This window comes from Carassius gibelio, chromosome B20 (assembly GCF_023724105.1).
Source record: "Carassius gibelio isolate Cgi1373 ecotype wild population from Czech Republic chromosome B20, carGib1.2-hapl.c, whole genome shotgun sequence".
NCBI classification, from domain to species: domain Eukaryota; kingdom Metazoa; phylum Chordata; class Actinopteri; order Cypriniformes; family Cyprinidae; genus Carassius; species Carassius gibelio.
In genome coordinates, this window is record NC_068415.1 from 23,047,853 (window position 1) to 23,074,798 (window position 26,946).

Genomic DNA, 26,946 nt, shown 5'->3' on the forward strand with positions numbered 1-26,946 from the left:
TAAGTTTTCTGTTTCTTATGGGGTGAGTTTCCATAAACATTGAAAGTAAAAAAAGATAAATTACTGATTTTTCCCGTTACATCTGTCGTTGCTATGTAACCATGTAGCTTTACAGGGGGTATGGCTTATTTAAATGAGATGTAAATGAGCCCTGTTGTCACTCCTAACAGGTGAGAACTGCACAATCTTTAAAGGCCATTTTCTCCCTTTTTTTGCGTGCCTACCTTCAAATGGCCACAACTTCTCCGAATGTTATCATATTTCAATGTGTTACACATTATTGGAGAGCTTGGAGACTACACTTTCAAAAGTTATATATAACACCCAGATTTTTGACTGTAGAGGAAGTAACAGTTCATCCGTTATTTGCAAATTGTAATCTTCAAGATTCTGTTTACTGTTTTTTGGTCCAATAAGTAATATCTCTTTCTTATCTGAGTTTAATAGGAGAAAATTATTGGTCATCCAGTCTTTTACATTTTAACAGACTGTTAGCTTAGATAATTTAGAATTTTCATCTGGTCTCATTGAGATATATAGTTGAGTGACATCTAATCCCATATTTTCTAAATAATATTACCAAGTGGCAACATGTATATGAAAATAGCATAGGACATATGACAAATCATTGTGGCACTCCACATTTTACTGGTGATAAATGTAACAAATGAATCAAGTTAAATAAACAAAATGGTAGCGATTGTATAGGTAGGGTCTAAACCATCTTAAAGCCTGCCCTTGAATACCTGTATAGTTTTGTAATCAATCTATGAGTATGTCATGATCTATGGTGTCTAACGCATCACTAAGATAAATTAAAACTAGCAATGAGATGCAGCCCTGGTCTGAAATTCTTCATAGAGATCCTTTTTCTTTTTTTTTCAGGAAGGAGCACAACTGAGCAGACACAACTTTTTCAAACATTTTAGACATAAAGGGAAGATTTTAAATGGGTCTTTAATCTGCCAGTTCACTAGGTGTCACCGTTAATGGATCCATGTGTTCATTTCTGTGTGTCTGTATCTCATTACCAGTCTGATTGCTGCCCCTGCCGCTTGTTCTGTCCTGTCTTTATCTGTCTCGTGTTTTGTACTGCATGTTGTCAGATTGTTTTTTGAGTTTGTTCATACCTGTCTTTCGCTTCAGTCCTTTGAGTCCTGATTACTCTCAGCCTCAGATTGTCATCCAGTGTGTTTCACCGTCTTGTTTCTGGAATTCTGTCTGAGTTGGATCGGATCTGTGTCTCACAGTCTCTGTGTGGCAGAGACCTGCTTACCTGCTCACTAGTTCACCTGAACATGTTTACATCCTCTACGCATCTTGCTTGTTCGCTGTTGTGTCAAAATAAACTGGACTTCACTTGCAACTGGAGTTTGTGTTATTATATGTGACAGAATGATCTGACCAAATATGGATCCAGCAAGTGTTGCGTAACTTATGGACATTCTTACCAGCAGAAATACTCGTTTTGCACAGCAGGAAAAGCAGATCAGGCTCCCGGTCATGATGTGCAGGCCCTTGTTTCGCAGGTCTCAGATCTAACTACTCAGTTCCGACAGTTAAAGCCTGAATCTGCCCAACAGCCCACTGCGCTCAATCCCTGATTGGTCTGCCTGTGGATTACACCAGCCGGCATGCTGAGCCCCGTCTACCACCTCCGAATGTCTACTCTGGTGAGCCCGTTATGTCATACATTTTTGACTACGTTCTCTTCACATTGCTCTCCTGCCTTGATCTTGTCCCACACAGGAGTCCAAAGTGGATTTTGTCAACACTCTGCTGTCTGGAAGATCAGCTCTCTGGGAAACAACAGTGTGGGAACAAAGGCACCATTGTAGTTCATCATTCCAGTTATTTTCAGAGGAACTCAGGAAAGTGTTTGATGGGGCTGCATCCACCAGGGAGGCAGTGTGGGAGTTTGCATCAAGGAAATCGATCAGTCACTAATTACTCTATCAAGTTTAGCACATTGCCAGCAGAATGTAAATGGAACCAGGAAGCGCAATGGGACATGTTTATGCATAGGTTGGCCAACGGTATCATCAACAAAATTTACACTCTGGAATTACCCATCTCACTAGACAGATTGATCGATCTGGTCATCCAATGGACACTAAATTGCAACTTCGTGATGAACAAAGTAAACCAAAGCGGATGGTTAATACTGGAAACCAGTTCTCCGGTATGGCAGAGAAGACAAGTAGATATCTCTTCGATCCTGAACCCATGCAGGTTGGCAGAGCTCACCTTTCATGGGAGGAGACGGAGAGACACAAAAACTAGGGGCTGTGCCTAAACTGCGGTACTGTGGGTCACATTGCAGTGCAGTGCCCGGTAAAAGTCAAAGCCCATCAATAGGAAGGAGGCTACCGAATGGTGGAATCATCGTTGAGAAATCCTCTTCCACTGTAACTCTGCTCTTGGTTCAACTTTGGATGGGGCGGGATATTTTTTTGGATTGCGGGATGGAGCTTAAGCTGGGTATTCCTGCGGTTCCACTTAACCCACCCATCTCAATCAGCGCTCTCTGTGTTCAGTCTCTTTCATCCGTTTTCTATCCTTTGCCATTGATGTCTTCAGCCTTTGAGAGTCTGCTGGGTGCTTCCTTTTTAAAAAAGTTGGATCATTTGATTTGCATAATCAGAATCAGAATCAGAATCAGAATGAGCTTTATTGCCAGGTATGTTTACACATACGAGGAATTTGTTTTCGTGACAGAAGCTCCGCAGTACAACAGAATGACAGCGACAGAACATAAAACACATAATAAAAGAATAAAAATACAAATATGTAGACAGTGAATGACAATATACAAATGACAATTGTAGGCAGGTATATTACAAAGTGAAGTTATGTATGTACATATATATTGTGTGCAAAATTTAAGTGTATACTAAGTATGTGTGTTAGATAAATAAAGTGTGTGTGCATATAAATATAAAGTGTAGTGTGTTCGCCATTATTATCAGCTGTTCAGAAGATGGATTGCCTGAGGGAAGAAACTGGTCCTGTGTCTGGTCGTTCTAGTGCTCAGTGCTCTGTAGCGTCGACCAGATGGCAACAGTTCAAAGAGGGAGTGTGCTGGATGTGAGGGGTCCAGAGTGATTTTAACAGCCCTTTTTCTCACTCTGGATAAGTACAGTTCTTGAATAGATGGGAGAGTTGAACCGATGATTCGCTCAGCAGTCCGGACTACCCTCTGTAGTCTTCTGAGGTCAGATTTAGAAGCTGAGCTGAACCAGACAGTTACTGAAGTGCAGAGGATGGATTCAATGATGGTGGAGTAGAACTGTTTCAGCAGTTCCTGTGGCAGGTTAAACTTCCTCAGCTGGCGGAGAAAGTACAACCTCTGCTGGGCCTTTTTCACAATGGAGTCAATGTGAATGTCCCACTTCAGGTCCTGAGAGATAGTGGTGCCCAGGAACCTGAATGACTCCACTGCAGTCACAGTGCTGTTCATGATGGTGAGTGGGGGGAGTGCAGGGGGGTTTCTCCTGAAGTCCACGATCATCTCCACTGTTTTGAGGGTGTTAAGCTCCAGGTTGTTGAGAGTGCACCAGACAGCCAGCTCTTTTACCTCCTGTCTGTAAGCAGACTCGTCACCGTCCTGAATGAGGCCGATGAGTGTGGTGTCATCTGCAAACTTCAGGAGCTTGACAGAGGGGTCTTTAGATGTGCAATCATTAGTGTACAGGGAGAAGAGCAGTGGGGAGAGAACGCAGCCCTGGGGAGCTCCGGTGCTGATTGTACGGGTGCTAGATGTGTATTTTCCCAGCCTCACTAGCTGCTGCCTGTCTGTCAGGAAGCTGTTGATCCACTGACAGATGGAGGTGGGCACGGAGAGCTGATTTAGTTTGGGCAGGAGGAGGTTTGGGATGATCGTGTTGAATGCCGAGCTGAAGTCCACAAACAGGATCCTCACATAAGTCCCTGGTCTGTCTAGGTGTTGCAGAACATAATGCAGTCCAATGTTTACTGCATCGTCCACAGACCTGTTTGCTCTGTAGGCAAACTGAAGAGGATCCAGCAAGGGCCCAGTGATGTCCTTCAGGTGGGCCAGCACCAGTTTTTCAAATGACTTCATGACTACAGACGTTAGAGCCACAGGCCTGTAGTCATTTAGTCCTGTAATTTGGGGTTTCTTAGGGATGGGGATGATGGTGGAACGTTTGAGGCATGATGGGACTTCGCACAGCTCCAGCGATCTGTTGAAGATCTGTGTGAAGATGGGGGCCAGCTGGTCAGCACAGGATTTCAGACAGGCTGGTGTAACACAATCTGGGCCTGGTGCTTTTTTCCTTTTTTGCTTCCGGAAGACCTGGCGCACCTCATCCTCGCTGATCTGAATTGCAGGTGTGGGGGAGAGGGGGGATGCAGGAGGTGAGAATGGTGAGAGTGCTTGATTGGAGAGGTGTTCAGGATGGGTTGCAGGAGCTGTTAATGGTGTGAACGGTAGTTTGGAGAGGCATTCAGGGCTGGTTGCAGGAGTTGTGAAGGGTGTGAATGGTTGTGTGGGGAGGCGTTCAGGGCAGGTGATGGGTGTTCTTTCAAACCTGCAGTAAAACTCGTTCAGATCGTCTGCCAGTCGTTGATTCTCTACAGTGCTGGGGGGTGGTGTCTTGTAATTGGTGATCTTCTTTAGACTTTTCCACACTGATGCGGAGTCGTTGGAAGTGAACTGAGTCCTTATATTTTCAGAATAATTCCTCTTTGCCACTTTGATCTCCTTTTCCAATGTGTATTTAGCCTGTTTATACAAGACATTGTCCCCCTTCACGTAAGCATCTTCTTTGGCCTGACGGAGCTGTCTGAGTTTTGCAGTGAACCACGGTTTGTCATTATTGTAAATTAGTTGAGTCTTTGTAGGAATACACATATCCTCACAGAAACTGATATATGATGTTACGGTCTCTGTGAGTTCATCCAGACCGGTGGTAGCAGCTTCAAAAACACTCCAATCAGTGAGGTCAAAACAAGATTGTAAATCCTGCTCTGCTTCATTAGTCCATCTTTTTACAGTCCTTGATACAGGTTTAGCTGATTTTAGTTTCTGCCTGTAGGAAGGTATAAGATGAACCAGAAGGTGATCAGAACGTCCCAAAGCTGCTCGTGGAACAGAATGAAATGCATCCTTTATTGTGGTGTAGCAGTGATCCAATATATTACTGTCTCTGGTGGGACATGTAACATGCTGTCTGTACTTTGGCAGTTCACGGGACAGATTGGCTTTATTAAAGTCCCCGAGAATGATTAAAACAGAGTCCGGGTGTTGTTGTTCTGTCTCTGTGATCTGATCAGCGAGTTTCTGTAAAGCTGAGCTCACGTGAGCTTGCGGATGGATGTAAACACTGACCAGAATGAACGAGTGAAACTCCCGCGGCGAATAGAACGGCTTGCAGTTAATGAAGAGTGTTTCGAGATTTGAGCAGCACGTCTTCTTTAACACAGTTACATCTGTACACCACCGTTCATTGATGTAAAAGCATGTCCCGCCGCCGCGCGATTTCCCCGTGGATTCTGATTCGCGATCCGCTCTAAACAGCTGAAAGCCCGGCAGATGGAGCGCGCTGTCCGGTATGGCGTCATTCAGCCAGGTTTCCGTGAAACACAGAGCAGCAGAGTGTGTGAAATCCTTATTTGTCCGAGAGAGCAGAAGGAGTTCGTCCGTTTTGTTGGGTAGAGAGCGGAGATTTGCCAGATGGATGCTAGGCAACGGCGTTCGAAATCCGCGCTTCCTGAGTCTGACGAGCGCTCCCGCTCGCTTCCCCCGTCTGCGCGTCCTGAAGCGCTTGATCAGCGCCGCCGCTCCTCCGATAACAACGTTCACTAAAACATCTGAATAATTGAAATCCGGAAAAACATCTTGTGGTGCGTTCTGCCGAATGTTCAGCAGTTCTTCCCTGGTGAAACTGATGGCAGGAATATAACTAAAGACAGGACAAACTAACAAAAACACAAAAACATATGCGGAGCTCGTCACGGAGGCAGCCATCCTGTATCGGCGCCAGCCAATACAGGATGGGGAATGAATGGAAGACCACTTTTAATACCTCCAGGGGACATTTTGATTATCTTGTTATGCCGTTTGGGCTCTCTAATGCTCCCACAGTTTTCCAGGGGCTATCCAATGATGTGCAGAGAGACATGGTCGATCAGTTTACACATCCTCTACACTTCTTGCTTGTTCGCTGCTTTGGCAAAATAAACTGGACTTCACTTGCAACTGGATTTTTTGTTATTATTACGTGACACTAGGATCTAGTTGTGGTTTCTTAACCTCTTAAGCTCAAATGCTATTTTGGGGATTTTCGTTTTCCATTTTCTTTCCTAATTTGAAAAGCTTCCCATTCTTTCTGTGTGCAATGGTGTAAACGCTGAAATTTGGTATCATTTTAAAGGAAACCCTTTGAAATTATATAAAACACTGTTGAAACTGAAAAAAATGACAATATATTCTGTCTGTATTATAATAAATAGGGGAAAAAACAAGGCGCTTTTTTATTTTATTTGTATAAACTGAAGTTTGAAATAGTATAGCTCAGACTAATGTCATGTGTTTCCAGCACATGGTAGCTAATAGAGGAAAAAGGAAATTTCTTTCTATCCTAATCTATGCAAAAGTTATTCTCCAACTGAAGGAAGGAATAATACCATTTTTGTATACAATTTTCGCCTACATAAGTCGTCTTTTACACACCTGCAGTATGGAATAATGAGATATCTGTATATTATTTTACAGAAAACACTCAGAAGTTACATAAAAAGCTGCTGTTTGTGACAAATAGTATTATTTATGTTGTTTCACATGATGAACCATCTCAATACAATGTGCTTTTTTTGTGTGTGTGTTTTCTGAACAGTCTTTGAAAGAGGACCAGTCAAATTGCACACTAGCAACATGCATAAAATTATAAAAAAATATCTGGTCTATCACAATCTAAAATAGAATCCACAATCTCCAGCTTCATATCATTTTATTTATGTCTATTCTGCATCGTGTAATGATTGGGATACCTCACCTGTCTCAATCACCTATGATATCTACTCTTCCAGAGTCCTGTCTGTGTGTTTTGACTCTGTGTGTTTTGATTATCAGCGGTAAATCTGCTCCCCGAAGCTTGAACACGACCTTCGGAGCGTCAACAAACAAATTTAAGTTCATCCACCCAGTACTGTACTGTTTACTGTACCTTCACTGGGATGCGGTCAAGTACTGTACAATTATGAAAATAATAACAGTTTAGCCTATTCTTAGCAGAGCTTCCACGCTTCAAAATAAAGAATCAAATATATAAATGTAACTTACACTGGTTTTACCCCACCAGATGCGCGTCCTGACCTCTCCACGGCGACGGTGGTCATCCATATCTTGTGTTATGATTATCATGCATTCATAATTCACGCGACGCGTCCACTTGTAGTTTTCCCTCCCGTGCCTTTGTTCACAAACAGCCGAAAATAAAATTTCCCATCGGCCAGCGCTTCGCCGGCGGAAGAGGAACTGGGCAGTCACTGTCCACTCCCTGCCCTGCTGTTGCGCAATAGGTAATAATAATAATAATAATAATAATAATAATAATAATAATAATTCATTACATTTATATAGCGCTTTTCTAGGCACTCAAAGCGCTTACATAGTCAGGGGGTATCTCCTCATCCACCACCAGTGTGCAGCATCCACCTGGATGATGCGACGGCAGCCATAGTGCGCCAGAACCCCCACCACACACCAGCTTACTGGTGGAGAGGAGACAGAGTGATGAAGCCAATCAGTAGATATGGGGATTGTTAGGAGGCCATGATGGTCGGAGGCCAATGGGCAAATTTAGTCAGGATGCCAAGGTCACACCTCTACTCTTTTCGAAAGACATCCTGGGATTTTTTATGACCACAGAGAGTCAGGACCTCGGTTTAATGTCTCATATGAAGGACGGTGTCAAGTTCGCCACCTCTGAGTGGAGGACACGGCTGTGACTGACAGCTATAGGGACCAATAGGGCTTCACAAAAGAGATCTGATAGATATAGCTGAAGAAAGCCGCTTAGTCTTATCATATGAGTTAGTGAGCGCGTCTCTGCGCGTCTCTCTTACAGCCATTTGTGCGCACTTGTACAATACGCTTTACGTAGAAACGTAAAGATGGTCTTGTTTGAAAGAAGAGATTCTAATCTAAAAGATTATATCGAGTATATAGGTATGTGTGGCTGTTTGCGGCTGAATGAAGCGGTGCTAAGATGGATAGATAATAATTTGCAATGAGGTGAGAAATTTTACATCGCGATTCTGTTGAAGATCATTCGATCAGTGATTGTCACACAATAAAATGATCTACATCATCAGATTCCTGAGAATGAGCTTTCTTGTGATATATGACTTGACTGTTTTGTGAAAAATATTTTAAATACACATTCTTATGAAAAATTATTCGCAATCGTTAGACGGAAATTTATGGGGGGGGGGATATATTTCATAGCTTAATTTGACTACTTTATGTATCATAAAACCCCAATTAATGGTATTCTTTGTAAAGAAAACACTCTAAGCTTTCAAATGAACCCATATATGGGCTGATACCATATAAGGAAGGCTTTGCAAATGAAACACAAACATTTTGCATGCTATTTTTGGACCCGGTACGGGGTCCGCAGAGTTTATTGATAAGAAGCTTAAAAAACGCCAGCTTAAATGGTTTTGAGTTAATGATATTGAGTAGCAGTTCTTCTGATACAGGTAACAACTCTTTCAGTAATTTAGTGGGTACATGATTTTTTACCCTTTCTTTGAATATGGCAAAATATTGAAATCTACAATGTTTTAATAAATTTCTGACAGAGACCCCTATAAGCCAGTAACTGTGTGCATAGATAGTAAGAATGCTGTCATCATACATAGCTTAAGTCAAGTCAAGTCAAAGTCTGCTTTATTGTCAATTCTACCACATGAACAGCACCATACATTCAGATATACAGACAGCACTTCAATAAACGGTTGTTTGGTCCTCTAAACCACTCAACCCTTCAAAGCTCTCACTCTAGAGGGTAAACCCTTTGAAAGCATTAGGGCATAGGGATGAGCCCTTCTGAATAGACCGCAGGGATAGAGAGATTTGCCATGTTTTGTGGAGTGGTGCTGGTGAATTGTGGATTGGCTTTTGCCATCTGAACTGTGGAAGATGGCGCCAGCCCTACTCAAGTTGAAGGAGTGGATGCCGAGTTGCCATATCCTTCATACTGATATTATATTATATTATTATATGATTTCATGTTTGACTATTAATCAAGTTATAGCAAGAGTGAAATGTGTAACCTTATGTGTGCTGTATTTCTTTTCCTCAAGATTAATGTCCACATATTATGTGTGTGTATTTAATCGTAATGATAAGACACTTGCCAGTGCTAGAAAGCCTTGAATTTTAGATAAGTTCTCTGTGTATGTGTGTTAGTATCTGTCTGTACAGGAAGAAGCTCAGACAGTCCCAGGACAAACGATCAACTGCCAGTGTCCAGCATATCAGATATACGTCTTTGGAGAGTTTTATCTATATTTTGGAACCAATCAGAATTTTGTTGATGTATTGACGCAATTAGTATCCTCTGTCAGGGTATAACTGTGGTTGATTTTGTATTGTACTGGGGCCGGCCTGCGTACTCCTTCGAGAGTGTTGAAGCTGACTTCTGCTGATGAAATTGCAAACTATTTTCTTTAAGTAAAATTATTATTATTAATTGAACTCATCTCTGACTCCTGGTCTTCATTGCAACATATCTGGTCCTTGGGTTTTAACTGTAAATTCCCCTACAAAGTCAAGTCAAGTCATCTTTATTTATATAGCGCTTTAAACAAAATACATTGCGTCAAAGCAACTGAACAACATTCATTAGTAAAACAGTGTGTCAATAATGCAAAATGACAGTTAAAGGCATTTCATCATTGGATTCAGTGATGTCATCTCTGTTCAGTTTAAATAGTGTCTGTGCATTTATTTGCAATCAAGTCAACGATATCGCTGGAGATGAAGTGACCCCAACTAAGCAAGCCAGAGGCGACGGCGGGAAGGAAACGAAACTCTATCTGTGACAGAATAGAGAAAAAAACTTTGGGAGAAACCAGGCTCAGTTGGGGGGCCAGTTCTCCTCCGACCTGACGAAACCAGCAGTTCAATTCCAGGCTGCAGCAAAGTCAGATTGCGCAGAAGAATCATCTGTTTCTTGTGGTCTTGTCCTGGTGGTCATCTGAGACAAGGTCTTTACAGGGGATCTGTATCTGGGGCTCTAGTTGTCCTGGTCTCCGCTGTCTTTCAGGGATGTAGAGGTCCTTTCTAGGTGCTGATCCACCATCTGGTCTGGATATGTACTGGATCCGGGTGACTGCAGTGACCCTCTGATCTGGATACAGACTGGATCTGGTGGCTACGGTGACCTCGGAATAAGAGAGAAACAGACTAATATTAGCGTAGATGCCATTCTTCTAATGATGTAGCAAGTACATCAGTTCGGTTTACCTAATTAATGCAGCCTACAAATCCTTTAATGGTTTTGGATATTAAAAGCATATTAGTATTTTATGTGTAAACCAGGTTAAAGAGATGGGTCTTTAATCTAGATTTAAACTGCAATCTGCCTCCCGAACAATGTTAGGTAGGTTATTCCAGAGTTTAGGCACCAAATAGGAAAAGGATCTGCCACTCGCAGTTGATTTTGATATTCTAGAGTTTTGAATATCAAAACTAGCGGACGTAGGGGATTATAATGTAAAAGGATCTCAAATACTGAGGTGCTAAACCATTCAGGGCTTTATAAGTAATAAGCAATATTTTAAATTGTACACAATTTTTGATATGGAGCCAGTGCAGTGTTGACAGGACCGGGCTAATATGGTCATACTTCCTGGTTCTAGTAAGAACTCTTGCTGCTGCGTTTTGGACTAGAAGTAGTTTATTTACTAAGCGTGCAGAACAACCACCCAATAAAGCATTACAATAATCTAACCTTGAGGTCATAAATGCATGGATTAGCATTTCTGCATTTGACATTGAGAGCATAGGCCGCAATCTAGATATATTTTTCAGATGGAAAAACGCAGTTTTACAAACGCTAGAAAAGTGGCTTTCTAAGGAAAGATTGCAATTAAATAGCACACCTTCCTAACTGATGTCAAAGAATTGACAGAGCAGCCATCAAGTCTTAGACAGTGTTCTAGGTTATTAAATGCAGAGTTTTTAGGTCTATAATTAACACCTCTGTTTTTTTCAGAATTTAGCAATAAGAAATTACTCGCCATCCAGTTTTTTATATAGACTATGCATTCCATTAGTTTTTCAAATTGGTGTGTTTATCCGCGAAGAAATACAGAGCTGAGTATCATCAGCATAACAGTGAAAGCTAACACCGTGTTTCCTGATGATATCTCCCAAGGGTAACATATAAAGCGTGAAGAGAAGCTGCCCTAGTACTGAGCCTTGAGGTACTCCATACTGCACTTGTGATCGATATGATACCTCTTCATTCACTGCTACGAACTGATGGCGGTCATATAAGTATGATTTAAACCATGCTAATGCACTTCCATTAATGCCAACAAAGTGTTCAAGTCTATGCAAAAGAATGTTGTGGTCAATTGTGTCAAACGCAGCACTAAGATCCAATAGAACTAATATAGAGTGTAGGGGAAATTACAGTTAAAACCCAAGGACCAGATATTTGGCAATGACGACCAGGAGTAAGAGATGAGTTCAATTAATGGGACTGTCTGAGCTTATCTAGTCAGAGAACTTATCTAAAATTCAAGGCTTTCTATCATTGGCTAGTGTCTTATCACTACGGTTGGATACACACACATAATAAGTGGACATTAATCTTGAGGAAAAGAAAAACAGGGTAGAACAGGATTCTTTAATATCTCATAAGTGCACATAAGGTTAACCATTTTACTCTTGCCATAACTTGATTAATAGTCAAACAAGAAATCATGTAATGATATAATTAATACCAGTATGAAGGATATGGCAACTCGGCATCCACTCCTTCAAGAGATACAACCACGATCAGATGATAAGAGCAGGTCATTTGTAAGGAGAGCAGTCTCTGTACTATGATACGGTCTAAATCCTGACTGGAAATCCTCACATATACCATTTTTCTCTAAGAAGGAACATAATTGTGAGGATACCACCTTTTCTAGTATGTTGGACAGAGAGATTTGAGATGGTCTATAATTAACTAGTTCTTTGGGGTCAAGTTGTGGTCTTTTGATGAGAGGCTTAATAACAGCCAGTTTGAAAGTTTTGGGGACATAACCTAATGACAATGAGGAATTAATAATAGTCAGAAGAGGATTTATGACTTCTGGAAGCACCTCTTTTAGGAGCTTAGATGGTATAGGGTCTAACATACATGTTGTTGGTTTAGATGATTTAACAAGTTTATACAATTCTTCCTCTCCTACGGTAGAGAATGAGTGTTCCTCAGGGGGTCTATAGTGCACTGTCTGATGCGATACTGTAGCTGATGGATGAATGGTTAAAATTTTATCTCTTATAGTATTGATTTGAAGTAAAGTAGTTCATAAAGTCATTACTGCTGTGATGTTGGGAAATGCCCACATTTGTTGAGGCTTTATTTTTCTTTTATATAGCCACTGTATTGAATAAATACCTGGGGTTATGTTTGTTTTCTTCTTAAAAGAGAAGAAAAGCAATCGGATCTAGCAGTTTTTAATGCTTTTCTGTAGGATAGGTTACTTTCCCGCCAAGCAATACGAAATACCTCTAGTTTTGCATCCTTCATATCTCCAAAAAGTCTTTAGTTTTATTATATGTATAAGAGAAAGATAGTCTGTACCGTTTTTTTTCTGGAAAAACACGAGCGGCTGGAGGCGTGACGTGTGGGTGAAGCTAAAGAATCACGAGCGCGAGTAGGCTTTTGCATTGAGAGCGTCTGGTAACTGTGACATTACCGTGAGGAAAAAGCTATCATCCAAAACAAACCATGGCTAAGAGTCAGATTCAGCTGTATATTTATGATCCAGAATCAGATCCCGAGGCTGAAATTGAAGAAGAGCAGCAGCAGCAACGACTACAGCAGGACGTTTCTATGTGGTATGTATTGAAACTGTATATATTTGCTTAGCGGTTTTGGAAAATGACTAAGTTTCACTTTATGTCGTCTTTTTTTTTTTTTTTTTTTTTTTTTAAGGTGTACATGTGGGAAGTGCAGTTTGATGACAACATTGCATGTTGTTGACTTGATGTGCTTACGCACCAAGATATTTGAAGCAGTTTTACTCACCGCCTGCATTTCCAACACATGATCGTGACCCTTTTTCGTTGGGACTGCATCATCCTTAAGAAATAAACGATAAGCAAATCCAGCGTCAAACTGGGCCTTGTTTGTAAAACAAGCATCTTTGAAATGCAGGGAACAAACACAAACAAACAAAAAAAATAAATAAAAATAAACTCCATCCACAGGTCCCTTAATGCTGTTTTTTTTTGTAATCTGTGCAGGGTTGTCTTGCACTGGCAACCAAAAACACACTTCTTCTGTGCCATTTCGGTCTCTTGCTCTGGTCAGTGAATGTATCTGCTGTGCTCTACGGGCACGCGCGCTGTTCCGGGAGAAGTGCCCTTAGGACCCATATAAGGAAATTCCCCACCATCTAACGTCACACAGAGCCATACTCAAAAAAAACTTTCCGAAACTTGTGACAAACCGGAATTGTTCCAAAAATACTCCTTCAAACGTACAGCTTAATTTTTGAAACTTTGTCCATGTTTAGCATGGGAATCCAACTCTTTAACAGTGTAAAAAACTCAGTATGCATGAAATAGCATTTCACCCCCTCTTTAAGCGTAAAGGAGCAACTGTATTTATAATGATAGAAAAGAGAGAGTCCATAGTTTCTGTTACATCATCAAGTTGTTCTGAGGTTTTGGATATGCTAAGGAATTTGGATAAATCAGGAAGATAACTTAAAAAGCAGTCTTTTGTGGTAGAAGTGATGGTTCTTCCATACTTGTAACAAGAAGTAGAATTTACAATTTTGACTATATGAAGTTTGCACAAAACTAAATAATAATCTGAGATATCATCACTTGGCTGCATAATTTCATCATCAATTCCATGTGACAGTATTAAATCTAGAGTATGATTTCGACAATGAGTAGGTCCTGAAACGTGTTGTCTAACCCCAATAGAGTTCAGATGATCCCAATCAGTGTTGGAAGTAACGGCGTTTAAGTATAACGGCGTTACTAACGGAGTTTAATTTTCAGTAACGGAGTAATCTAATTAATTACTTTCCCCATCATTGCAATGCCGTTATCTTTACTGAGAAATGTAAAGTGTCGCGTTACTACAATTTGGTTCAATAAACGTGAGGTGTCATGCTTTGGCTAGTGGCTACACACCAGCTGCCTGACACCGTTGCAAATCCGATGATGATTGGCTGGGTGGGCGGTGCCCTGCTCACGCTGTCTCACTGCATGCTCTGACAACAACTAAACACAAGATGACATCAGCAATGATGGCGTTCTCGAACTGGAAGTACAGGAAATTAAAGGCAAGTATGTTTCTTAAACATGCACACTATGCCCAGGAATAAAGTCAATTCTGCCAGTTGAGTTCACTCAGCATTTTCAACCACCATTTTTATTTGGATAATTTTCTAAATATTACTGTTATCGTGTCATGAAATGTAGTTTTAAAAGTAGTTCATGCGAGAATGTAGTTGTTTTAAACTCAAATATGCGGTTTATTTATAAAGACAGCGTCTATTTAAAAATGTGTAATGGTGATTTTTGGAGATTGTTTATTCGCGTCTTTGCATTGATTTAAAGGGGGGGTGAAATGCTCGTTTTCACTCAATATCCTGTTAATCTTGAGTACCTATAGAGTAGTACTGCATCCTTCATAACTCCAAAAAGTCTTTAGTTTTATTATATTCATAAGAGAAAGATAGTCTGTACCGATTTTTCCCGGAAAAACACGACCGACTGGAGGCGTGACGTGTGGGCGGAGCTAAAGAATCACGAGCGCCAGTAGGCTTTTGCGTTGAGAGCGTTTGGAAGCTGTGACACCGTGAGGAAAAAACCAACCAAAACAAACCATGGCTAACAGTCAGATTCAGCGTATATTTATGATCCAGAATCAGATCCCGAGGCTGAAACTGAACGAGAGCAGCAGCAGCAATGACTCGCTACGAGCCGGGCTCGAACCCGGGTCTCGGCATGGGAGGCGGACACACTAACAAGAAGGCAGAGATATCTGAAGCTGTTTTACTCACCGCCTGCAGTTCCAACACACGATCGTGGCCCTTTTCATTGGGATTGCATCATCCTTAAGAAATAAACGATACGCAAATCCATCGTCAAACTGGACCATGTTTGTAAAACAAGCATCTTCGAAATGCAGGGAACAAACACAAACACTTGCACAACTCCGTTGATGCTCTGTAAAAATAAACTCCATCCAGTGGTCCCTTAATGCTGTTTTTTTTTTTTTTTTTGGTAATCTGTGCAGGGTTGTCTTGCCCTGGCAACCAAAAATACACTTCTTTTGTGACATTTCGCGACGCTCTCGCTCTGATCAGTGAATGCCTCTGCTCTCAGTGCTCTGCTATATGGGAGCGCGCGTGAGGAAAAAACCAACCAAAACAAACCATGGCTAACAGTCAGATTCAGCGTATATTTATGATCCAGAATCAAATCCCGAGGCTGAAACTGAACGAGAGCAGCAGCAGCAATGACTCGCTCCGAGCCGGGCTCGAACCCGGGTCTCGGCATGGGAGGCGGACACACTAACAAGAAGGCAGAGATATCTGAAGCTGTTTTACTCACCGCCTGCGGTTCCAACACACGATCGTGGCCCTTTTTCATTGGGATTGCATCATCCTTAAGAAATAAACGATACGCAAATCCATCGTCAAACTGGGCCATGTTTGTAAAACAAGCATCTTCGAAATGCAGGGAACAAACACAAACACTTGCACAACTCCGTTGATGCTCTGTAAAAATAAACTCCATCCAGTGGTCCCTTAATGCTGTTTTTTTTTTTTTTTTGGTAATCTGTGCAGGGTTGTCTTGCCCTGGCAACCAAAAATACACTTCTTTTGTGACATTTCGCGACGCTCTCGCTCTGATCAGTGAATGCCTCTGCTCTCAGTGCTCTGCTATATGGGAGCGCGCGCTCTTCCGGCAGACGTGCCCTAGGACCCATATAAGGAAATTCCGCTCCATCTAACGTCACACAGAGCCATACTTGAAAAAAACTTTCCGAAACTTGTGACAAACCAGAAGGAGTATTTTTGGAACAAAAATACTCCTGCAAACGTACAACTTCATTTTTTAAACTTTGTCCATGTTTAGCATGGGAATCCAACTCTTTAACAGTGTAAAAAAACTCAGTATGCATGAAATAGCATTTCACCCCCGCTTTAACATTGAAATCACTCGTGCCAGACGCTCTATTCGCATCTGGTGTGAACGCACCATAAGAGTTGGATAGTGTTCTGTTTATTGTGCAGTAACCTTAGGCCTAATATACAGTTACAGAGATTTGCACTAATGGCCAGTTTTCCCTTTGTTTCTTTTTTTTTTTTTTTTTCTTTGTTGTTCAAATTTTTTGTCTCGATTTTGCACTTGGATTTTTTTTTAATATATTTTTTTTTATATGTTTTATTTCTATACATATCATATTGCAGGCTGCAATCTATTGAGTTAAAATAAATACAACATTTTCTAAAATACTTATAGTGTTTTAATTCTTCAATCAGTTAATATCAGTAATAATCATCTTATATATTAAAGATGTTATAGGACGTAAAAGCATTATAGAACATAAAAAATAACGTCACAGTTACTTTGTTGAGTAACTAATTACTTTATCAATGTGGTAACTGAGTAACTAACTCAGTTACATTTTAGGAGAAGTTATTTGCAACTGTAACTAATTACTTTTTTAAAGTAAGATGACCAACACTGATCCCAATGCATCTTTTTCATTATCAACATGGATATTCAAATCACCAACTATTAAAACTTTATCTGCAGCCAGAACTAACTCGGATGTAAAATCACCAAACTCTTTAATAAAGTCTGAACAGTGCCCTTGTGGCCTGTATACAGTAGCCAGTACAAACATACCAGGGGATTTATCATTAACATTTGTTTCTCTGGATAATGTTATATGAAGCACCATTACTTCAAACGAGTTATACTTGAAGCCTGGCCACTGGGAAATCCTGAAAACGTTGTTATAAATTGAAGCAACACCTCCCCCTTTGCCTTTTAGACGCGGCTCATGTCTATAACAGTAATCTTGGGGGGTGGACAAAAAGTGACTTCGTAGAAAGGGATCTGATATTCAATAAGCCAAGCTTTATCATTTGTTTATCCATATTGCATCTGTTTTTTATTTGTTGAACTTCAATTAAATTGTTAATCATAACTTGGTTTGTACATTTTTTTTTGTATTTCCTAGTTCAGGGAACAGACACAGTCTCTATAGTGTGATATCTATGTGAAAGAGTCTCTATGTGCTGAGAATTAACTGACCTCTGTGACGGGAGGCAGCTAGCAGACGGTCGGTTTAGCCAATCTGTCTGCTTCCTGACCTGGGCCCCAGTTAGTCAAGTATAAACACTAAGACTATTTGCCATATTTCTAGAGAGAAGAGTGGCGCCACCCCAGGAGGGATGAAGACCATCTCTTTTCAACAGGTCAGGTCTGCCCCAAAAGCTTGTCCAATTGTCTATGAAAGCTATGTTATTCTGTGGGCACCACTTAGACATCCAGCCATTGAGTGATGACAATCTGCTATGCATCTCATCACCACGGTAAGCAGGGAGGGGACCAGAATATATTACAGTGTCTGACATCATGCTTGCAAGTTCATACACCTCTTTAATGTTATTTTATCTCCCACTGGCGAAGTCGATCATCATTAGCGCCGGCATGAATAACAATCTTACTGTATTTACGTTTAGCATTAGCCAGCACTTTTAAATTTGCCAAGATGTCAGGCGCTCTGGCTCCCGGTAAACATTTGACTATGGTGGTTGGTCTCTCTATATTCATGTTACATACAATAGAATCACCAATAACTAGAGCACTTTCATCAGGTTTCTTAGTGGGTGCATCACTGAGTGGGGAGAACCTGTTTAATATTTTGATCGGATAAGAAGAGCGGTGTTTTGAACCACGACTACACTGCCTCACTGTCACCCAGTTGCCCTGCTGCAAGGGGCTCTGTTGCTGGAACCGAACAATGTACAGGAATCCCTGAGCTAGACGCATCCAAAGCCGTATCTGGACCCTAACATTCTTACTGTCCTCAATTAAAGTTTGGATGCGTCTCTCTAATTCTGAAATCTTCTCTGTCAGCTTAACTATTTCCCTGCATTTATCACATGTGAATCCCTCATCTGCGACAGAGACAGATAAACTGTACATGTGGCAAGAGGTGCAAATAACAATAGCAGGAGAAGCCATTACTCACCGTGCTTGATGAAATATTCTTACCACAGTTGTTTGATGAACTTGTAAAAAACTGGAGCGAGAGCGAGGAGAGGAGAAAAGAAAACAGTGATAGGTTCGAATGAAAACGCTAATGAAAAGCTAACGAGTGCTACTGCAATGCAGGTGTACCGCACTCATTGATATAAAATAAAAGTGAACGATTAAAATGAATCTGATAAGATTTATCGATAATATCAGAAATATGGTGTGAATTAAGTTATATTTTATCACTTAAAAAAACAGAGAGTGATAGTAAGATAAAGATTCTAGAGAGAAATATAATAATAATATAAAAAAAATTACAGGGAGCTACGATCAGCTACAGCAAGGCCAGCAGGCCAACAGGAAGCAGAGAAAACACTGTCCAACAGCGAGACATGCAGTCAGGGAGGGGTAGGATACTCCTGACTCAGAACCCAGCCTGCCATCACGCTAGAGACCACCACAAATGGAGAGCCCATGTCTGCCACGACACAGGAGTCAGCAGTACAGAACCCATGACTGAGTCCATTATCGCCCCGGTTGCCTGACCCTCACAATATTTGTCCAGACATGTGGGAATGTATTGGAGTACAAGGGCATGGAGGATATTTTCTCATATTTCCTGTGCCAGCTGGTTCCGTCCAATTCTCAATCTCCTATATCTCCTGTGTCTCTACTGGTTCCACTCAGTTTGTTTCATCCCAGCCCCCTTCTCCTAAAACCAGCCAGTTCCTCAGCCATTTTCGTTTGTACCTGTCAGTACCTCATTAACCTGGCTCTCTTTCTACTAATTTCCAGCTTGGGCCTTACCTCTATCGGCTCCACTACATCAGTCAGTCTATTTTCGAAGATTTTCCTTCATCGTGCATTTTATATAGAAAATTCCAAAACATCACAACATGGAAATATATCTACAACCAAAGTATACAGAAGAGCATATCTGAACATGTTGAATATTTTATTGGTACACTTTAGGCCCCTTACCAATGAAACATTATTTAAACACCACAGCCTATTAAGGACGTTCTGAAGGCATAAGGGGGTCCAGCGGGGTACAAATAGGATGTACATAATAAAAGTACATGGTGTGTATTATTAAAAGAGTTAGTTCACCCAAAAATTTGAAAAATATCTAATTTCATGTTATAAACACTTTTCTCTCACTTTCACCAACTGATGTAAGCATTTAATAGTGACGAAAGCTGAACTGCAGAGGAGAAATCGAAAAACAAAATGCCAGTCATGAATTAGAAGCACAAAATGAGGATTTGGAAAGATAATGTCGATATAAGCTAAGAGGATACTGCTTTCATTTGGTAAAATAAGGAAACCTTGCTTCCTTTGCTCCTGAAAACAAACTTGTGAGACTAGCATTTAAAACATTTTAAATATGGATATTTTTCTTACAAAAATGCATTGACTTGGTACAGGATGCCTATTCTTTATTAGGCCTCTATTATTCGGGAGCTGTGTGAGAATCTTCTTTTTTATTATAGATGGATGCGATTTATTGGACTTCTTTTGTACTGTTGAAAAAATCCCCCACACAGTGCCATTATAAAGCTTGGAAGAGCAAAGACAGTTTTTAATGTAACTCCAATTGGATTTGTCTGAAAGAAGAAAGTCATATACACCTAGGATGCCTTGAGGATGAGTAAAACTTGGGTGAACTAACCCTTTAATACCAAACTCAAGAAAGTAAGTCTTGTGTTTTAAACTGTTTGTGTACTGTTTAAGAACTTGTATTGGCCTTCCTTTCTGTCTCTTTCTGTAATTATTCTCAGTCGCCATCTCAAATATAAGAAAGTCATATCGTGTAACAGAATCCACAGCTGTTCTCATTCTATCAGTTAAATAATTAGTTGTTTTTCAAGTAAGATGTGCTGGAATGTTCCTGCAAGAGAGGCCTGCAATTAATATGCTAGACAGAGCAAAGAAATCATAAGCAGATTAAACTGTTGGTGAAATAAATATTTTGAATGGATCACTGAATTACTGGTTTACCCGATTCAAAAAAGCTGTATAGTTCAAGATGAAACAACACTCTCTATCTTGCTGAGAGACAAATTTTTTGTTTGGAAATTTTCTTTGGCAAAATTGAGAAACAAAATGTCAAAATTATCCAGTAACTATGTACTGACATGCTTTCTATACATGATAGAAATGTATTCATTAAAGAAAGAGAAAATTGATAACATAACCATGATTTTTTTATTATTATTATAATTATTAATTCTTACATTTCATAATTAATTTAGATAAGCTTAGTGTTGAACTGTTTTCCAACTTTCTAAATGTCAATTGGAATATGTGCAAAGGATTGTATATAAGAAAAATAATGACAAATGTCATTGAAAGAAAAAAAGCAGGTTGAATTGCACTAACTGAAAAAAAAAATGCATTTTGATGCCTTGAATTTTCAGGGCTTGTATTCTTAGGTCCTGAAATTTTACATTGGCTAGTTATTTATTCAGGCTGTGAATATTTAAATGTAAAATATTTCACACACATTTTCGTAATTAAAAATTAAAAAATTAATAATCACCTTCCAGAATTAACTTTCCAATATTCAATCAGTTTAAAAATACGATGTATGATTTGTTCAATTTGGTCCATTTTATTTCACAGTCCAAATTTGTTCCACAAATTCAGTTCAAGTTCAGCAGAGAATTTGGCATTGCACATCCGAGATGCTGCAGGAATAGTGGTAGAGCACCAATGCATGATTTCCATGCAGAATTTATAACTATAAGTGTATAATTGCTGAGATCTCCAAATGGGGGTGCGAACTCCAAAATAAGGCGTGGCTTCCTCCCATTGACAGACAAGCACATGACATCATGCGCACGTTTTTTATCCCAATCCGGTTCAGTGGAAACTCTACCCCACATCTGATTTTAAAGATTTCATTGGTTGTGTAAATCACAATATTGATTTCCTACACTATGCTATGACAAATGCTAACCCCTAAGCCTTCCCCACACCTGAACCTAACCTTAACCAATGCAGTGGACTGCAAAGAATAGCGTGGTAAATAAATTTCAGGAGATAAGCAGTTAATAAGATCATGCAATATGAGATCCCGGAGCCGGGCTGATCCATAACTCCCCAACCAGATCTCACCAGACAATGGCACCTTTTTAGTTCCACCCAGTGTCACTACCAGCTCCTACACTGCGGTTTTCAAGTTATCGATAGTATTTACTGCAAAAAGATTTTAAGTTATTTTATTACTGCTGGACTTTAGAAACTGTATTAATGTTCTTTAGTCAAGAGTTATTTTTCTCTTTGTGTTTTATTTTAATAACATTAAAGAAATAGTTTGCCCAAAAATGAAAATTGTGTCATCATTTAATCACTCTCAAGTTGTTTTAAACCTGAATGAGTTTCTTCTTCTGAAACTTGACAGTTGCTGTTCCCCAGTGACTTTCTTTTTTTCCCCCCTACTTTTAAAGTCAGTGGGTACCAGCAACTGTTTGGTAAACCACATTCTTCAAAATATCTTCTTTTGTGTTCAGCACAATAAATAGAAATGAATACATGTTTAGTACAACATGACTGAGTAAATAATTAGAGAATTTTACTTGGTGAACTATCCCTTTAATGACTAGCGGCAGTATGTTTAGTACTGTACCTTTATCAGATACATGCACCCATATCTCTCTTACCTGTTAACTTTTACTTTAGACATAATTAACTGTGTTTATATGTAAAACCTTGTGTGTTTTTGACAGTATTAGCACAATAAGATGATAACTAATAAAACTACTGTAAGTAATCAGGTGCTGTTTGAATGGCATTTAATGTGTATGGATGCGTGGGTTCAATGTGCTCTGAAGAAACACGTGTTAGAACATCAAGTGAATAAAACATTTCACCGGCAAGGCCTCAAAGCACACGCAAATAATGTACTTTTGTGATTGAGAATAAGTGCAATGTCTCATGATTGGAATTCTACAATCAGTGTTAAATTACACTACAGCATATATTGTATCTGACACTTTTGTCACATATTTTTGTAACAAGAGTCCACACTTTTGAACGTTTCAATTTTGCCGCGGTGACTGCACGCACACACACAGTGCACATGCGAATGACACTTATGTCGGGCAGACGTCGGCCACGTAATTCATTGAAGGGAAATGAAAAAGCAACAGCTTCTAATTCGTCATTAACTTTGAAGTATACAGAGATGAAAAGATGCGAATATCGATAACAGTATCGTTTGTCATGAAGCTTATCTGTACTGACCCAATTATGTACCGTTCCAAGAAAATACCGGTTCTCGGTACCCATCCCTACCAGGACGCCCCCGTTGACTAAAACAAAGCAATAGAGTAAAATATTTCCTCAGCTGTGACAGCTTTTTTTTTTTTTTAAATGTGAGTCAATAACAATTGGCCGAAGCCAGAGCCAATGGTGAAAGTCTTTGTTCGAAGAGACCCCATCCCATTTTGGAGTTTCTGCCCACTTTTGGAATTCACACGCCCCATTTTAGAGATCTCCGGTCTGCAGTTATACCTACTTAGAATTTTCTGCTGAATTTGAACCACTGAATTTGTGTAAGGGAATATGGAAAATGAATTCCAAATGCAATTCAACATGCTTTTTTGCTTCAAAATTTTTTGTCAAAAATGTTCTTCCATAGGATTTTAGGTGATTTAAGGATGTGAAGGATGCACCCTTCAAAATACACAGGTAAAAGTCATGAAACAAAAGCTTACATCACTATGTGATGTTCCTATTAAAATGGTCCAGAATGCAAATGGTTAAAAAATAGAAGTCACAGCATAAAGTAAGTTTAGACTTATTTAGACTCAGAGCAGCTATACAACTCTTGAGTTGATGAGGCTCTTGTATTGGTTAATGTTTGACAGGGTTCCCACTCTTTCATGAACACCAGATTTAAGGACTTCCAAGGACTTTTTAAAGCACCATTTTTTTTTTAAATCAAGCACCTTTGAAATTCACACCCCCAGCACATCAAGAAAGTCCTTACTGTACTTACCATTTCACTTGCACTTAATATTTACATAAAAAAACGTCAGATTAATAATGATGTTTCGAATGTGTAGGTTTTATAAAATTAAACCGTTTTAGACAGTTGTGTTTAAAAGACTTGAAATCCAATAATTTCAATACTGGTAATATTCAAATGCAGTTTCTGAAATATTGATAAAAAATGCATTACACTGGTTTTTAAAGAGTTTTTAAATTAAGAAATAATTTGTCTCAGCTTTTTTAAAATAAAAAGCTGTTAAATGTTTTAATAACATAGTAAAACCTGTTAACATTAAACATTTGCACATTCATCAATAGAGACGTGCAGGGGCATAGCCATCTTTTCAAAAGTGAGGGGGACAGAAATCACACACACACACACACACACACACACACACACACACACACACACACACATATATATATATATACACACACACACACACACACACACACACATATAGCATTACAATATAATATAAAACATTACAATATAACATTTCTGTAATCAATATAGCCTACCAGTCTACAGTTTTTTAATATAACATTTTTAATGTTTTGAAAGAAGTCTCTTCTGCTCAACAAGGCTGTATTTATTTGATCCAAAGTACAGCAAAAGTAATTGTGAAATATTTTTACTATTTAAAATAACTGTTTTCTATTTGAACTTATTGTAAATTGTAATTTATTCCTGTGATCAAAGCTGAATTTTCAGCATCATTACCCCAGTCTTCAGTGTCACATCCTTCAGAAATCATTCTAATATGATGATTTGCTGATTATCAATATTTAATTCAACATTTTTCAGTATTCTTTGATGAATAGAAGCATCCAAAATTCAGCATTTATGTGAAACAAAAAGCTTTTGCAACATTATACCCTATACCATTCAAAAGTTTAGAGTCAATTTTTTGTCTTTTGTGTTTTTTGGAAAATAAATTATAGAAATGAATACTTTTATTTAGAAATGATTCTTTAAATTGTACAAAGTGATGATAAATACATCATTTTACAAAAGATTTCTATTTCAGATAAATGCTGTTCTTCTGAATTTTCTATTCATCAAAAAAAAAAAAAAAAAAAAAAAAAACGGAAAAATATTTACTCCGCTGTTTTCACCATTATCATAATAAGTGTTTTTTAGCAGCAAATCAGAATATCAGAATTATTTCTGAAGGATCATGTGACTGGAGTACTGATGCTAAAAATTCAGCTTTAAAATCTCAATAAATTAAATTTTGAAATATATTCAAATAGAAGAGTTATTTTAGATAGGCTAGTTAAATTTTTCTAAATTGGAAATTTTTACTGTACTTTGGATCAAATAAATGCAGGCCTGGTCAACAGAAGAGACTTCTAAAAAAAAATAATAATAATAAAACAGTTTACTGTTAGAAAAGTATTTTCTGTAATGTCTAGCTTTTAATTGGCATAGAAATATGTAACTGCTGGACAACAACAAATCATAATGATTTGTTTATATACTACAAACACTTTTCCATCACATAATAATAAAGCATAATAGATTCTATACTGTAATAAATGCAATTAACACTGCATTGTTCTTTGAGCGCGGTTCCTGCGTGCTTCGGCCTGCCTGCTGCTACTATGCCACGATGAGAAGGAACACAACCTAGTCTCGTCAAACTTTATTTCTTTTCTTTTCCGTTTGAGAGTTTCGTGTTCTGAGTTAAGTTTTGTAACGTCGACCTCGTCTGCGCGTTTGAACTCCAACCAGCCACACAACTCCAGCTTCAGCCAACGCCCAAGCACGGGCTCCCCAAGACATCACTTCAGCCAACTGAACTTCCAGCCAATCAGCGACACCGGGATACCCCTTTCAACTGGAGTCCCTTTCACAGCAAACGAAGGCAACGTATTCCCAGATATTTGTTGTGCTGGTGTATCTAATATAATTTTAACCCCACTGAGGAACTCAATGCGAGTGCTAATTACGTGATTGATGGTTGTTCATGTCTATGCAATTTAACGTATTGCTGTAAACTTGGAATTCCATATTTCCATTCTCTTAAACTCATCTTTTCCTAACTTTCGACCTTCCTGCAACTTGTGTGAATGTGTGTGTGCGTGCGTTTATGTGTTAGATTAGTTTATATGTCTTAGATTTATCTAATAAAGCCTTATTCATATTGAAAAGAGAAGTATCTTGTGTTTTGTGCTTACAAGTTAATGTCTTAAACTGCCGATCTTGTTACTGTGCTAATTGATAGTGTTTTCACTATAGTTTGGATATTAGTATCCAGCGCAGATTTGATGTTAAACGGCTCGTTCACTGAACCGCAGGCGCGTCTCCGTGAACAGCCGTGAAACAGTGATTCTGTTCAAATTCCCTTTAATGATTCCCTTTGAGCTAAATTGACCTGTTACCCTTACAATGCCCACATGCTATAGATATATAATCATCCATGTGAAACGCGCGGCGCGTACACATTATTAATATCATGTTTTTAAATATGATGGTTTCATTCTAAACATGGTGATCATCTCCAAGGACACCCAACAAAATATGGTATTTAGCAACTATTCCAACCATACCATGTCAACAACTGGAAAAGTCAGCAGTCTATTAATTATCACATTAATCATGGCGCCTTTAGTCGCTACAGCGGGGGCGCATTTTACACCAAATACCATATATTTACATATTCTTTCGTTATTTAAAAACCGTTGCTCTAATTATCTAAAACAAAACTGAAAATCATAAAGAAGACATATTGTCTCAAAATACATGCATTGATTTTTTAGCTATTCTCATGTTCCTTAATTTTACAACATTTAAAAAAACAAAACAAAATATTAGATCAAGCAAGCACAGAATCAACTTTGCGGTGCTGCGTGCGATCCCGTCAGAGATCAAACAGATAACCTCCCGTGTTTAGTTAAATTTTGGAATCCCATTGGAACTCAATTGAGACAAGTGAAGCCTGTTTTTAGCTATTTTTAGCATTTCCATTTCTGACGCGCAGACTCAAACTAAGCTTGACGACGTCAGCAACCTGTCTGACAGATGTGAATCTTCTAGTAGCTCTGCGTGCAAACTGCCATCGTTAATCTTGCAGAGATGGCGAGCTTGAGCGAGGAGTTCTTTGTCGTGAGTGAGCAGGAGTAAGTATTCTGATTAATTATTTTGTATAGTATTTTAAAATGTAACGCCAGTACGCCATATTAAGTTAATTGCCTGTGAGCTTCTCCTCCTGTCTGTACGGTAATGCCACAGAGAGTCGAGTAGTTATGACGCAATCGGTAGCCTATTTTTTACAAAAACGGTTTATACGGGGCCATAATGTAACATAGAAGGTAATGGAGCCCTTTATACATTGTCGTGTATCTTTAGAAATAAATAATGGACAAATGGAGTCTTTAAACGCCTCAGATGTAAAGTTATTCGCTGTCAAAGTGACGCCAAAATGAATGGGAGTCAATGGGAA

General features: G+C 39.2%; 1 protein-coding gene across 1 annotated transcript in view; it reads right to left on the minus strand.

The window, feature by feature from the left end:
• The window catches only part of LOC127983802 (cholesterol 24-hydroxylase), a 57,198-nt gene that overhangs the window by 15,549 nt on the left and 14,703 nt on the right, over positions 1–26,946 (minus strand). The window lies entirely within an intron of this gene.